The sequence below is a fragment of the Schistocerca gregaria genome, chromosome 6 (assembly GCF_023897955.1).
Source record: "Schistocerca gregaria isolate iqSchGreg1 chromosome 6, iqSchGreg1.2, whole genome shotgun sequence".
Taxonomy (NCBI): Eukaryota; Metazoa; Arthropoda; class Insecta; order Orthoptera; family Acrididae; genus Schistocerca; species Schistocerca gregaria.
The window spans coordinates 173,418,314-173,432,957 of NC_064925.1; the positions used below are offsets into that span (position 1 = coordinate 173,418,314).

At 40.6% G+C, this 14,644-nt stretch overlaps 1 protein-coding gene across 1 annotated transcript in view; it reads right to left on the reverse strand.

The window, feature by feature from the left end:
* The window catches only part of LOC126278785 (uncharacterized), a 268,939-nt gene that overhangs the window by 149,720 nt on the left and 104,575 nt on the right, over positions 1 to 14,644 (reverse strand). The gene's annotated exons all lie outside the window — the stretch shown is intronic.

Genomic DNA, 14,644 nt, shown 5'->3' on the forward strand with positions numbered 1-14,644 from the left:
GTGAGGACTTCAGAGATGCTGCAACCTCAAAGAGGCCTAGTGGCACTGGTCTTTGAAGAGATGCTGGGTCCAGTGGAGGGGCCAGGGCTGGTAGAGGCACCAGGTTGTTGGAGATGCCAGGTCTGATGGAGGAGCAGGACCCAAAGGCACAGTGCAGGAAGCTGAGCTACCAGAAGAGACCAGAAGACACTCAATGGAGAAAGCAATTAGTGCCCTGGAGGATGTATGTCAGCCACACAAGGAGGGCAGGCCATGACACCAAGACATCATCACACCCCAGAGGGGTGTATCATCAATATGCGCAAGCTGCCAGAAGAGAAGTCCAGAGGTACACTGTAAGTGCTGGAATGGAGGCAGATGCTGTTATGACAGAGCCCACACTTCAGGAGGTGATGGCCACTCCACGATGGACCAGATAAATATAGGCATGGAGGAACTGCTGTATTGGCTGCTCCGTGGCTACAGAATCTGAGTCTGTGATAGGTCTGGTACTGAATAAGCCGTGAGAAATGAGCAAATGATACAAATCAACATGACTGACAGTGATCTTCCTTCACAGTTACTGAGAACTACAATGGCACAACCAAAACCATTGCACAGTCTATCAATCCACACAAAAATACAATATGAAAGTTAAATAACATTGAGTAATCAGCAGCTACCAGTGACAAAACACCTCGTTTACCACCTCCAAGTCACAAAGGAACAGCAAAGAGAACACACAGTAATCGATGTCCCATGCAGGCCACTGAAATGGAAAAAATTTACATAATGCATCAAGGCACCACACAGATGAAAGGGTTTCTCAATATTTACTGTGAAGCAACAGTAGCAAATGGGAACATTTAACAGTGCAATCAGATAACTCAGCAAAACATCACAGAAATTAAATAATGCACACCACCACTAGACAGGAAAAAGGCACAATCAGTAATATTATGGCATGTAATCATGTAACATGATAAAGCAAACATAGTGTCCATGCAAATGAAGATCCAAGCACTCCGACCAAAGAGCAAGTAGTAGAAAACAGCTAATGCACACAAAGCAATGTCCCTTACAGAAACCTGCATTTTCTTAATTGGAAAGCATGGCAGATGCGATGACCATGGGTGATTCAAAAACAACAGCTAGTGAAAACAACGAGTTGTAACTCCACAGAATGTAAGAAGGGGACGCACAAATGTAAGTAAACTAAAAGAAACGGGCAACAACAACTGGTGGATCAGAATGATGAAAAATAATACTGCATGGAGCGCACAAACACATGCATGTGCACACACACACACACAAACACACACACACACACACATACATAGGGAATGAAGCCCTGGAACCAAAACAGTCATCGCTAAAAAGAGTATCCTCATCACCATTGTAGAGATGAGAGCATTACAGGAAACAAGTTATAACCTCTGTGCCAATGCTGAGTCCCATTGTGGCAGGTGCACACTACAATGAGTAAATGTGCCCATGTAGCCCCAAAATAAGAACAGAACTTTATTACACAGTATATTAAGCAATTACTGATCTGATAAGGGTTGGCACCAAACACCCGGATAGTTTCTCGAATCATGAGCCACTCAATTATGCTAACTTAGCCACTGAGTTAATTACACTGTCCATCCTAAAACAGGTAGTACTGGCATGGCCTGGAAAGATCCATATGTGGGTGTGGTCCATAGCTGAAGCACTCTGAATATTCAGTGGTTTGGATGCAGTGTGGGAGGCCATACACTTCGACTGGTGCGCACTGCACTCTGAATGAATGGAACTGTGAATGTGACCACTTGCATTGCCAGATCTTGGCCCATAGAACTGTAGCTGTGAACTATAGATATTGACTGAGTGTCAAATGGCTGGGCGGCATCCTATAAAACTGTCTGGTGGACTGTAAAACTGTCTGGCAGAAAAATACCAAGAAATGGTGATAATGTCTCATAGCCCATGGAGGCAAGCTAGTGCCAGCAATGGTAGCACTGTATTAAGTAGATGTGGCACTACCAGTCGGAATCAAGGAACAGTCGGAATTATAGTTGTAAATTGTTGTAGTTGCGCTGGAAAAGTCCCTGAGCTTCAAGTGCTAATAGAAAGCACAGAAGCTGATATCGTTATAGGTACAGAAAGCTGGCTAAAGCCTGAAATAAGTTCTGCAGAAATTTTTACGAAGTCTCAGACAGTGTTCAGGAAAGATAGATTAGGCAGAATTGGTGGAGGAGTGTTTGTGTCTGTCAGTAGTGGTTTATCTTGTAGTGAAGTAGAAGTAGATACTCCGTGCGAATTGGTATGGGTGGAGGTTATACTTAACAACCGAATTAAGTTAATAATTGGCTCCTTCCACCGACCCACAGACTCCGATGATACAGTTGCGGAACAGTTCAGAGAAAGTTTGAGTCTCGTAACAAATAAATACCCCACTTATAAGGTTATAGTTGGAGGGGACTTCAACCTACCCTCGGTAAGTTGGCAAAAATACTTGTTCAAAACCGGTGGTAGGCACAAAACGTCTTCCGAGATTGTCCTAAATGCTTTCTCCGAAAATTATTTTGAGCAGTTAGTCCACGAACCCACACAAATTGTAAATGGTTGCGAAAACACACTTGACCTCTTAGCCACAAACAATCCAGAGCTGATAGAGAGCATCATGACTGATACAGGGATTAGTGATCACAAGGTCGTTGTAGCTAGGCTCAATACCATTTCTTCCAAATCCATCAGAAACAAACGCAAAATAATTTTATTTAAAAAAGCGGATAAAGTGTCACTAGAAGCCTTCCTAAAAGACAATTTCCATTCCTTCCGAACTGACTATGCGAATGTAGACAAGATGTGGCTCAAATTCAAAGATATAGTAGCAACAGCAATTGAGATATTCATACCTCATAAATTGGTAAGAGATGGAACGGATCCCCCGTGGTACACAAAAAAGGTCCGAACACTGTTGCAGAGGCAATGGAAAAAGCATGCAAAGTTCAGAAGAACGCGAAATTCCGAAGATGGGCTAAAATTTACAGACGCGCGAAATTTGGCACGGACTTCGATGCGAGATGCCTTTAATAGGTTCCACAATGAAACATTGTCTCGAAATTTGGTAGAAATTCTGGTCGTATGTAAAGTACACAATCGGCAAGACGCAGTCAATACCTTCGCTGCACAGTGCCGATGGTACTGTTACCGACGACTGTGCAGCTAAAGCGGAGTTATTGAACGTAGTTTTCCGAAATTCCTTCACCAGGGAAGACGAATGGAATATTCCAGAATTTGAAACACGAACATCTGCTAGCATGAGTTTCTTAGAAGTATTTACCTTAGGGGTTGCGAAGCAACTCAAATCGCTTGATAAGGGCAAGTCTTCAGATCCAGAATGTATACCAATTAGGTTCCTTTCAGATTACGCTGATACTATAGCTCCCTACTTAGCAATCATATACAACCGCTCGCTCACCGATAGATCTGTACCTACAGATTGGAAAATTGTGCAGGTCGCACCAGTGTTCAAGAAGGGTAGTAGGAGTAATCCATTCAACTACAGACCTATATCATTGACGTCGGTTTGCAGTAGGGTTTTGGAGCATATACTGTATTCAAACATTATGAATCACCTCGAAGGGAACGATCTATTGACACGTAATCAGCATGGCTTCAGAAAACATCGCTCTTGTGCAACGCAGCTAGCTCTTTATTCGCACAAAGTAATGGCCGCTATCGACAGGGGATCTCAAGTTGATTCCGTATTTCTAGATTTCCGGAAAGCTTTTGACACCGTTCCTCACAAGCGACTTCTAATCAAGCTGCGGAGCTAGGGGGTATCGTCTCAGTTGTGCGACTGAATTCGTGATTTCCTGTCAGGAAGGTCGCAGTTCATAGTAATAGACGGCAAATCATCGAGTAAAACTGAAGTGATATCAGGTGTTCCCCAGGGAAGCGTCCTGGGACCTCTGCTGTTCCTGATCTATATAAATGACCTGGGTGACAATCTGAGCAGTTCTCTTAGATTGTTCGCAGATGATGCTGTAATTTACCGTCTAGTAAGGTCATCCGAAGACCAGTATCAGTTGCAAAGCGATTTAGAAAAGATTGCTGTATGGTGTGTAAGGTGGCAGTTGACGCTAAATAACGAAAAGTGTGAGATGATCCACACGAGTTCCAAAAGAAGTCCGTTGGAATTCGATTACTCGATAAATAGTACAATTCTTAAGGCTGTCAATTCAACTAAGTACCTGGGTGTTAAAATTACAAACAACTTCAGTTGGAAGGACCACATAGATAATATTGTCGGGAAGGCGAGCCAAAGGTTGCGTTTCATTGGCAGGACACTTAGAAGATGCAACAAGTCCACTAAAGAGACAGCTTACACTACACTCGTTCGTCCTCTGTTAGAATATTGCTGCGCGGTGTGGGATCCTTACCAGGTGGGATTGACGGAGGACATCGAAAGGGTGCAAAAAAAGGGCAGCTCATTTTGTATTATCATGTTATAGGGGAGAGAGTGTGGCAGATATGATACACGAGTTGGGATGGAAGTCATTACAGCATAAACGTTTTTCGTCGCGGTGAGACCTTTTTACGAAATTTCAGTCACCAACTTTCTCTTCCGAATGCAAAAATATTTTGTTGAGCCCAACCTACATAGGTAGGAATGATCATCAAAATAAAATAAGAGAAATCAGAGCTCGAACAGAAAGGTTTAGGTGTTCGTTTTTCCCGCTCGCTGTTCGGGAGTGGAATAGTAGAGAGATAGTATGATTGTGGTTCGATGAACCCTCTGCCAAGCACTTAAATGTGAATTGCAGAGTAGTCATGTAGATGTAGATGTAGATGTACCAGATACCGCAATGGCTGCTGCATGTGTGTGTGCTGCAGTTGAGTTGCAGGCACCTTGGCAGGTGGCAACCCATGGCACTTTGTTGTGCGGTTGGTGGTTAGCTCAAAGGGATCAGCAACAGTTACTACAGCATCTCAATTTCCTTAGACCTTTATTGGACAACATAGGACACTGGAACAATAATGTATCATTGGAACAATAGTGTACCATTGGTACCCCAGAGAACTACTGTAGACTTTCAAAATTCAATAGTATCTTTTACTGACACAAATATGTAACACTGACTGTGTAATTTCGCTGTTTTTCTTCATTAGGCATTTGTTGTTCTGAACTGGCTACATCAAAAGCAGAAAAGCAACTCTGAAGGTATATAAGTATTATATGACTGGAAAGTCTAAATCTTTCCACATTTGTAGTTCAAAATCATGAATTTTTAGCACTTTTCTTCCAAAACAGTGTTGACTTGCTTTCCGTGTCATAAAAGGAAGCATTTTATTAGCTTTTTTGTACACAGTTGACTTTGGGTCAAATTCTGTAATATGCCTGAAATCTTCCTCATTGCTGCACACATTTTACCATTGTAACATGACACAATATTTTGCTGAGAGATAAAATCACTTTTCTTATAATGTTTGTATCAAACCATAACTGCAAATATTGTCTTCTGCCCCTTAACATTATCATTAAATTTTCATATCTAACAGACAGCTGTTGTCTGATATGAAACATTTACTCAATCATTGCTGTGTAAAAGGAATTGCTGGCTGATGAGAATGAAAGTAAAGTTCTATAAAGAACGGATATGACTTTAAGAAATAGAAGCAATGTGCTTACAGGGTGAGTCAGGAGGAAAGGTGCTTGCTTTGAGGGGTGATGGTATTAGTGATTCTGAACAGAAAACTTGACATGAACAACTGTCTCATTCTGAATGGATTCTAAGATAGAATGCAGTTAATGTACATTGTTATTCATTTTCTGTAGTATTCAAACATTGTCATTGTTTACAATATACCACAGCTGTGTAGAGGAAATTGAGATAAACAGTTTGATACAGGACACTTGTGATCTATCAAGTCTGGAAACTAGCTCAAATTGGCCTAAGCTACAGTGTAAACATGTCATGTGACATTTCCAGTAATCCCGTACCCTCTTGCACAAACAGAATTCCAGAGACAAAATGAATAGGACCATTTTTGTGAGAAATTTAATGTAGTTTAAGTTTATGCTGCAACACTTTTCACTGATGGTTACAGTTTTTGAGTTATTCAAGAAAAATGTACAGAAGTGATATTAAATGTGTTCTATCTTGGGAACCATTCAAAATAGAGCATTTGTCCATATGAAACTTTTGGTTCAGAATCACTAAAAATGTCACAGCATTGCCAAAGCTCTCCATCAGTATTGGAGTAGCACCTCAGCATAAAATAAATCCTATGTAAATTTTTATTACTGCGTAATGTATCACCTTGCATTAGTTTATGTATTTATGTACTATCTATATTAATTTAAGTATATAACTGTACATTCAGTTTCCTTGTAATGATTTTGTCTAACATTGAAGATTTTGTGTAACATTTACATGTACATCTGGACAATGTCCATACAATATTTATTGCCTGTGGAAGGATAATGAAATGAATAAATAACATAATGAGCGCAATGGCATCATCAACTCTTACAATGTTTCCATATCATAAAGAGATTTTTGGATGCAGAAATTTATGCACACTAAACTTGTCCACTGATGACCAAGTACTTAATTCAGATGATGAGGATGCAAGAGCCTTCTTGCCAATGAGTATGCCTGGATCCCCTTGTAAGAATCAAAAACCTGCAACTACAGTTACAAGAGGAAAAATTTTGATTTAGATCAGTCATCTACTTATTGTATCACAAAATTGTTGATACTGACACCCTTACTTCTTATGCTATTACAAGTAATGTCAAATTTTGCAACATTTTTGTAATTCAGTATAATTATTAAGTTAATACAATCTGTACTCTAATGCACTATAATTTTAATATAATTCATTTTTATTTTCGTAAGGATTGACCTGATATCTTGTTTTTTCCTTCCATGTGGACTGAAGAAAAGCTGTGGCCAATGTAAGTTCATTTGCTCTGGCTCATAAACTGCAACCAGCATAAAAAGATGAACTGCAGGGTGTTGTGCAGCCACTGGTTTTTGATTCTCAAAACAATAACTTTTATTAATCAAATTTAACTTTACAGTACCAGAGATCTCTTCAAGTCTCAAACATCTATGATGTATATTTGCACACTGAAGCAATGAATGAAAATTTGTACCAAGTCCAGGATTCAAACCTGGATCTCCTGCTTGCTAGACAGATATGCTAACAGCTACATCAACCTAGCACAGTGGGTTTGCACAACCACATGGACTACACTAGCACACATCCCCCCTCATTCCAAATTCCCATCTACAGCTCAGCCCACTGGTATCCCCACTAAACTTGAACAGCACTGCAGAGGCTCTCCAATTTTATTGAAATAGCACCTCAGCATTGAATGAAAAGGAGGTTTTTTCCTGAAATGCAGGCATAAGTGTCTTAAAACAAATGAAACTACATGGTTCCAAGACCTTTTCTTGTCTCAAACATCTATGATGTACATATGCATGCTGAAGTGACAAATGAAAATTTGGACCACCACAGGGATTCAAGACCTGGTCTGCTGCTAATTAGGCAGATGCAGTAACCACTATGTCACACAGAAATAGTAGTTTTCCACAACTGCACAGACTACACTAGCACACCTTTTTCCTCAATTCCACTCATGCCTCAGACCACTGGTATTCTCCCTGAACTCAAACAGCATTGCAGAGGCTTGAATACAGTTGGAGAGCCATTTTTTTTGTGCCAAGGTACTATTCCAATATGGTTGGACAGTCTCTGCAATGTTATCTGAGTTTAGGGGGAATGCCAGTGGGCTGAGGTATCAATGAAATTCGGAGTGAGGAGGGACATGCACTAGGGTAATCCATGGACTTGTGCAAAGCTGCTGTGCCAGTGTGACGTAGCGGTTAGCGCATCTGTCTAGTGAGCCAGAGACCCGAGTTTGAATCCGGGCCTTTATGCAAGTTTTCATTCATTGCTTCAGTCTGCATATATACATCATAGATGTTTGAGATTTGGAAAGGTCTCTGGAACCATATAGTTTCATTTGCCTGGATTTCAGGTAAGACCCCCCACTTCATTCGATGCTGAAGTTATAACAGTCGCCCTCCTTTAACATTACTTTGTTTTTTATATAGAAATAACTGACACCATGTACACTATCGATTCTTGTATAGGTGAACATAATATCAGCTGTCTAACTGAATGAGATTCAAATGATTTTGTATATGATGTATTATATTTATGGCTAAAATAAGTATACAGAAATTAATTTGTTAGTACTCTGGATGTACAGTTCAAAACACTCTTCTTTTAAAAATAATTGAAATTATGAAATTTCTGGTATGTTTATGATTCATATTATTAATTGCACAATCTAATGCTGATTATTAAAATGTAATTCTGGACTCATTTATAAAATAATGATAGAAATTAGTAAAGTTTCTTTCTGCGTCATGAAAGTTTGTAAACTATTTGAAATATTGTTAGTATCGCAGAAATTTAATAGTCGTGGGCAATCCTCTGATGGAATCAGACATGTTTTTGATTGTGTCTCTAATAATGTAAGTTGTGGTGTGATAAAAATTGAGATTATGAACTCAGTGTGATACAGAAGAATGGGATAAAATAAAAAGATATTCATATCAACAGCAAATATTCTTCAGTTATTTTGTCTTCGGGAACTTGTTTAATCAAAATTTCAGCTGCAAGAATGTGCTCCTAGACACAAGATTTGGAGCCAGCAACAACACTACAACAATGAGATAATGAAGATAAGTAAAAAGTTCTTCTTTTGTATAGAATTTTAATAGTGATGTGTGGGAGGGTAATGTTACAAAGTGCTACTCCCATACTGCCAGAAAGCTTCTGTGGTGCTGTTCGGATTTAGGGGAATACCAGTGGGCTGGAGCTGTAGATGGGAATTAGGATTTTGTGGGCGGGGGCAGGGGGGGGGGGATTGGGGGGTGTGCTAAAGTAGTCGGTGCAGTTGTGCAAAGCCACTGTGTCAAGGTGGCATAGTGGTTAGTACATCTACCTAGTGAACCTGTGACCCATGTTTGAATGCTCAACCTTGATAAAAATTTTCATTCACCATTTCAGTTTGCATATAAACTTCCATTGGTATTTTATTTCAGTGAAACATGTTGAAGAAAAGAAAATTCTGTATTAGGAAATATGTTCCAAGATAAAAGAAAAAGAAGAAAAAAATGACACTTTATAAAGGAATTATCTGAATAGGATGGAAACCAGTAGTTGTGATGTACATGTACAGAAAAATTGCAATTTTAGAAAAATGAGATGACTTATTCAAGAGAAGGAGTTTCACAAACTGAGTAAGTCAGTAATGCATTGGTCCACCACTGGTCCTTATGCAAGCAGTTATTTGACTTGGCATTGGTTGATTGATTGCACATAATGTTCCTATGTTCTCAACTGGTGAGAGATCTGGCAACCTTGATGGTCAAGGTAGGGTTTGGCAAGTATGAAGACAAGCAGTAGAAACTCTCATGATGTGAGGATGGACAATATCTTGCTGCAGTTTAAATGGAGGTTGGCTTGCCATGAAGGGCAACAAAACAGCATGTAGAAGACCATCGATGCACTGTTGTGTGGTAAGGCTACCAGGGATATCAGCCAAAGGGGTCTTGCTAGGAAAAGAAATGGCACAGCAGACCATCATACTTGGTTGTCTGATCATATGCCAGGTGGCAGTCACATTGGTATTCCACAGCTGTCAGGAGCATCTCCAGATATGCTTTGGCCTGGGATCTCATTGACTGGAGTAGAATTGTCTTCAGTGATGAGTTCCACTTCAAATTGAGCCCCTATAACTAATGGATATGTCTCTGGAGAGATCCCGGAAAGCAGTAGGTTTTCCAAAATTGTAATTATTTGTTTGTCTGTATGTGTACATCATATTTACTGATTTCTGCCCAAGTCAGATAATTCCTTTCAGTATGTGTTGTCTCTCTCTCTCTCTTCTTTCTTTCTGTATTTGTCTTAGAAAAATTTTTACAGCATTTTATTTTGCAGTGACAAAAACAGTCAAGTTCATTTTTCTTAGAATTACCTGATGTTTTTGAAAATCATCACTAAACCGACAGTTAAAAAAAAACTTTTTTTTGAGAGTGAAACAATACAAACTGTTTTCATTACAAGGCTAGATAATGTTATGAAAACACATCAAACGTTGCTTCCTAGGTAGCAGAATGTGTGTGGAGTGCACGTAAGGGTTTCTTAGATTATGTGACTGTCCATCCAGTCCAGATAATGAGAGCTGTAGGAGACCCAAAAGTGTCAGTAAAATATCCAAAGAATTGCCCCCTACTACTAATCCTAGTGATTACTTCCCAAAGCATTCACAACACAATTTCAGAGTTTGAAGTGCTCCTAAAAAGCAATGGAAGTCACTAATATTATATACAGAAAGCTGACTAAACCATAAAATTGATATCATTTAGATTTTTAGGGAACATTTTTGTGTATAATAAAACACTATGTTAATTGTAAGTGGAAATGGTTACTTGTTGCAATAGAAAAGAAACTCAAATACACCAAAACAGCCACTGAAGTTGCTTGTTAGCCTGTTTGGGCAAGACTCAGCATCAAAGATGAGCTCACAATTATAATCAGATCCTTCTATCAGCCATCAGACTTACCTTCTGAGCTAACTGAAACCTCAAGAGTTAACCTAAATTAAGCTCCTTAATCATATTGTCATTATTGGAGGTGACTTCAATAATCTAACAATCAACTGAAAAAAAAAATATAGTTTTGTAAGTGGTGGACATGACAAAACCTCCCACAAAATCTTAACAGATGCCTCCTCTGGGAACCACATAGAACAAATAGTTTGGAAGCCCATTCATTATGAAAATATACTGGATCTAATGGTAACAGACAGATGTAAGCCCTAGGAGAATGTCTACATTGAAACTGGTATCAATGACTATGAGACAGTTGTAGCAACAATGATTAGCAAAGCATAAGAAGAAGCATTTATTTGTTCAGCAACTTAGAGTAAGACACAACAATGAATTTGAAACACTGATTGTGAAGAAGTGCATGCAGAATAGTAATGAATAAGGTTTGAAAGAACAGATGATCATGACCTAATATACATGTACCTAGTAGAGCAATTCCTGATGGAAGGGACCCTCCACAGTATACAGTCACAGCAAAAAAAACTTCTAAGGAAAGAGAGACTACTGTGTAACAGGTGTAAAACAAAGCATAAGGCTATAGATAGAAAGATGCAGAATGTAATCTGTTTGGCTGTCAAAATAGCAGTCGTTGAAGCCATCAGTGACTACTGTAGCAGAATATTTTAAAAATATCTCACAAAAAACCAAAGAAATTCAGGTCATATGGAAAGGTTTTCAGTGGTACCAAAGTTTGGGCCCATGCATTCATGGAGAACATAATGAAACTGCTCAACACAACTCTTCAGAACATGGTACAAATGATTCAAAATTGTAAATTGTATATTTTCTATAGTTTTGATACAAATGTACACTGATGAAGCATAATGCTGAAATAAAATTAACCATTTCATGAGAAACATAATTATTTTTCTTCTTCTAATCTGTTTTACAGTATTGCTCATTTGAGAAGAGAGAATGTTCAGATTTAGTATTACAATCATACTTATTTTTCCACTATTACTATTTTTTTTCAAAAAGATAAAATCAACAGCAGACTGTACTTCATTTCACTTTCATTAAATATTACTCAAGATAAATCTTTGGCCAAGGATATCGATTGTATTGACCATATGAACATACGTTTGTACTGAAAGTCTGGCCTCCACAGCCAGAGACAGTGGCCATGTGCTCGTGAGCTGTGTTTGTGAGAATGAATATCCAAAAATTCATCTAATGAGTAGAAGGAGTTGCCATTCAGAAATTGTTTTAATTTGCTTTTAAATGCAGTAAGGCTATCTGTCAGACTTTTGATGCTACTAGGTAAGTGACCAAAGACTTTTGTGGCAGCATAATTTACCAATTTCTGAGCCAAAGTTAGATTTAACCTTGAGTAGTGAAGATCATCCTGTTTCGTAGTGTTGTAGCCATGTACACTGCTATTACTTTTGGATTTGTTCCAAATGTTAATAACAAATTTCATATAGAAAGAAACTTCCACATGGGAAAAATATATTAAAAACAAAGATTGCAAGACGTACCAAGCGGGAAAGTGCCGGTAGACAGGCACAATAAATAAAACACACAATCACACACACAGAATTTCTAGCTTTCGCAACTAACAGCTGCTTCTTCAGGAAAGAGGGAAGGAGAGGGAAAGACAAATGGATGTGGGTTTTAAGGGAGAGGGTAGAGAGTCATTCCAATCCCGGGGGCGAAAAAAGGACAGGTGTACACTCGCGCACACACACACACACACACACACACACACACACACACACACACACATATCCATCTGCACATACACAGACATAAGCAGACATCTGTAAAGGCAAAGAGTTCGGGCAGAGATGTCAGTCGATGCGGAAGTACAGAGGCAAAAGAAGTTGTTGAAAGACAGGTGAGGTATGAGTGGCGGCAACTTGAAATTAGCGGAGATTGAGGCCTGGTGGATAACGAGAAGAGAGGATATATTGAAGGGCAAGTTCCCATCTCCGGAGTTCGGATAGGTTGGTGTTGGTGGGAAGTATCCACATAACCCTGACAGTGTAACACTGTGCCAAGATGTGCTGGCCGTGCACCAAGGCATGTTTAGCCACAGGGTGTTCCTCATTACCAACAAACACTGTCTGCCTGTGTCCATTCATGCGATTGGACAGTTTGTTGCTGATCATTCCCACATAGAAAGCGTCACAGTGTAGGCAAGTCAGTTGGTAAATCACGTGGGTGCTTTCACACGTGGCTCTGCCTTTGGTCGTGTACACCTTTCGAGTTACAGGACTGGAGCAGGTGGTAGTGGGAGGGTGCATAGGACAGGTTTTACACTGGGGGCGGTTACAAGGGTAGGAGCCAGAGGGTAGGGAAGGTGGTTTGGGGATTTCATAGGGATGAACCAAGAGGTTACGAAGGTTAGGTGGATATCGGAAAGACACTCTTGGTGGAGTGGGGAGGATTTCATGAAGAATGGATCTCATTTCGGGTCAGGATTTTAGGAAGTCGTATCCCTGCTGGAGAGCAACATTCAGAGTCTGATCCAGTCCCGGGAAGTATCCTGTCACATGTGGGGCACTTTTGGGGTTCTTCTGTGAGAGGATCTGGGTTTGAGGGGATGAGGAAGTGGCTCTGGTTATTTGCTTCTGTACCAGGTTGGGGGGGTAGTTGCGGGATGCGAAAGCTGTTTTCAGGTTGTTGGTGTAATGGTCCAAGGATTCAGGACTGGAGCAGATTCGTTTGCCATGAAGGCCTAGGCTCTAGGGAAGGGACCGTTTGATATGGAATGGGTGGCAGCTGTCATAATGGAGGTACTGTTGCTTGTTGGTGGGTTTAATGTGGACAGATGTGTGCAGCTGGCCATTGGACAGATGGAGGTCAACGTCAAGGAAAGTGGCATGGGATTTGGAGTAGGACCAGGTGAATGTGATGGAACCAAAGGAGTTGAGGTTGGAGAGGAAATTCTGGAGTTGTTCTTCACTGTGAGTCCAGATCATGAAGATGACATCAATAAATCTGTACCAAACTTTGGGTTGGCAGGCTTGGGTAACCAAGAAGGCTTCCTCTAAGCGAGCCATAAATAGGTTGGCATACGAGGGTGCCATCCCGATGCCCATGGCTGTTCCCTTTAATTGTTGGTATGTCTGGCCTTCAAAAGTGAAGAAGTTGTGTGTCAGGATGAAGCTGGCTAAGGTGATGAGGCAAGGCGTTTTATGTAGGGTGGCAGGTGATCGGCGTGAAAGGAAGTGCTCCACTGCAGCGAGGCCCTGGACGTGTGGGATATTTGTGTATAGGGAAGTGGCATCAATGGTTACAAGGATGGTTTCCAGGGGTAACAGACTGGGTAAGGATTCCAGGCGTTCGAGAAAGTGGTCGGTGTCTTTGATGAAGGATGGGAGACTGCATGTAATGGGTTGAAGGTGTTGATCTACGTAGGCAGAGATACGTTCTGTGGGGGCTTGGTAACCAGCTACAATGGGGCGGCCAGGATGTTTGGATTTGTGAATTTTAGGAAGTAGGTAGAAGGTAGGAGTGCGAGGTATTGGTGGGGTGAGGAGTTTGATGGAGTCAGGTGAAAGGTTTTGTAGGGGGCCTAAGGTTCTGAGGATTCCTTGAAGTTTCGCCTGGACATCAGGAATGGGATTACCTTGGCAAACTTTGTATGTAGAGTTGTCTGAAAGCCGACGCAGTCCCTCAGCCACATACTCCCGACGATCAAGTACCATAGTCGTGGAACCCTTGTCAGCCGGAAGAATGATGATGGATCGGTCAGCTTTCAGATCACGGATAGCCTGGGCTTTGGCTGTGGTGATGTTGGGAGTAGGATTCAGGTTTTTCCTGAAAGATTGAGAGGCAAGGCTGGAAGTTAGAAATTCCTGGAAGGTTTGGAGATTGTGATTTTGAGTTAAAGGAGGCGGGTCCCGCTGTGATGGAGGATGGAACTGTTCCAGGCAGGGTTCAATTTGGATAGTGTCTTGGGGAGTTGGACCATTAGGAGTGGGATCAGGATTATTTTTCTTCATGGCAAAGTGATATTTCCAGCAGAGACT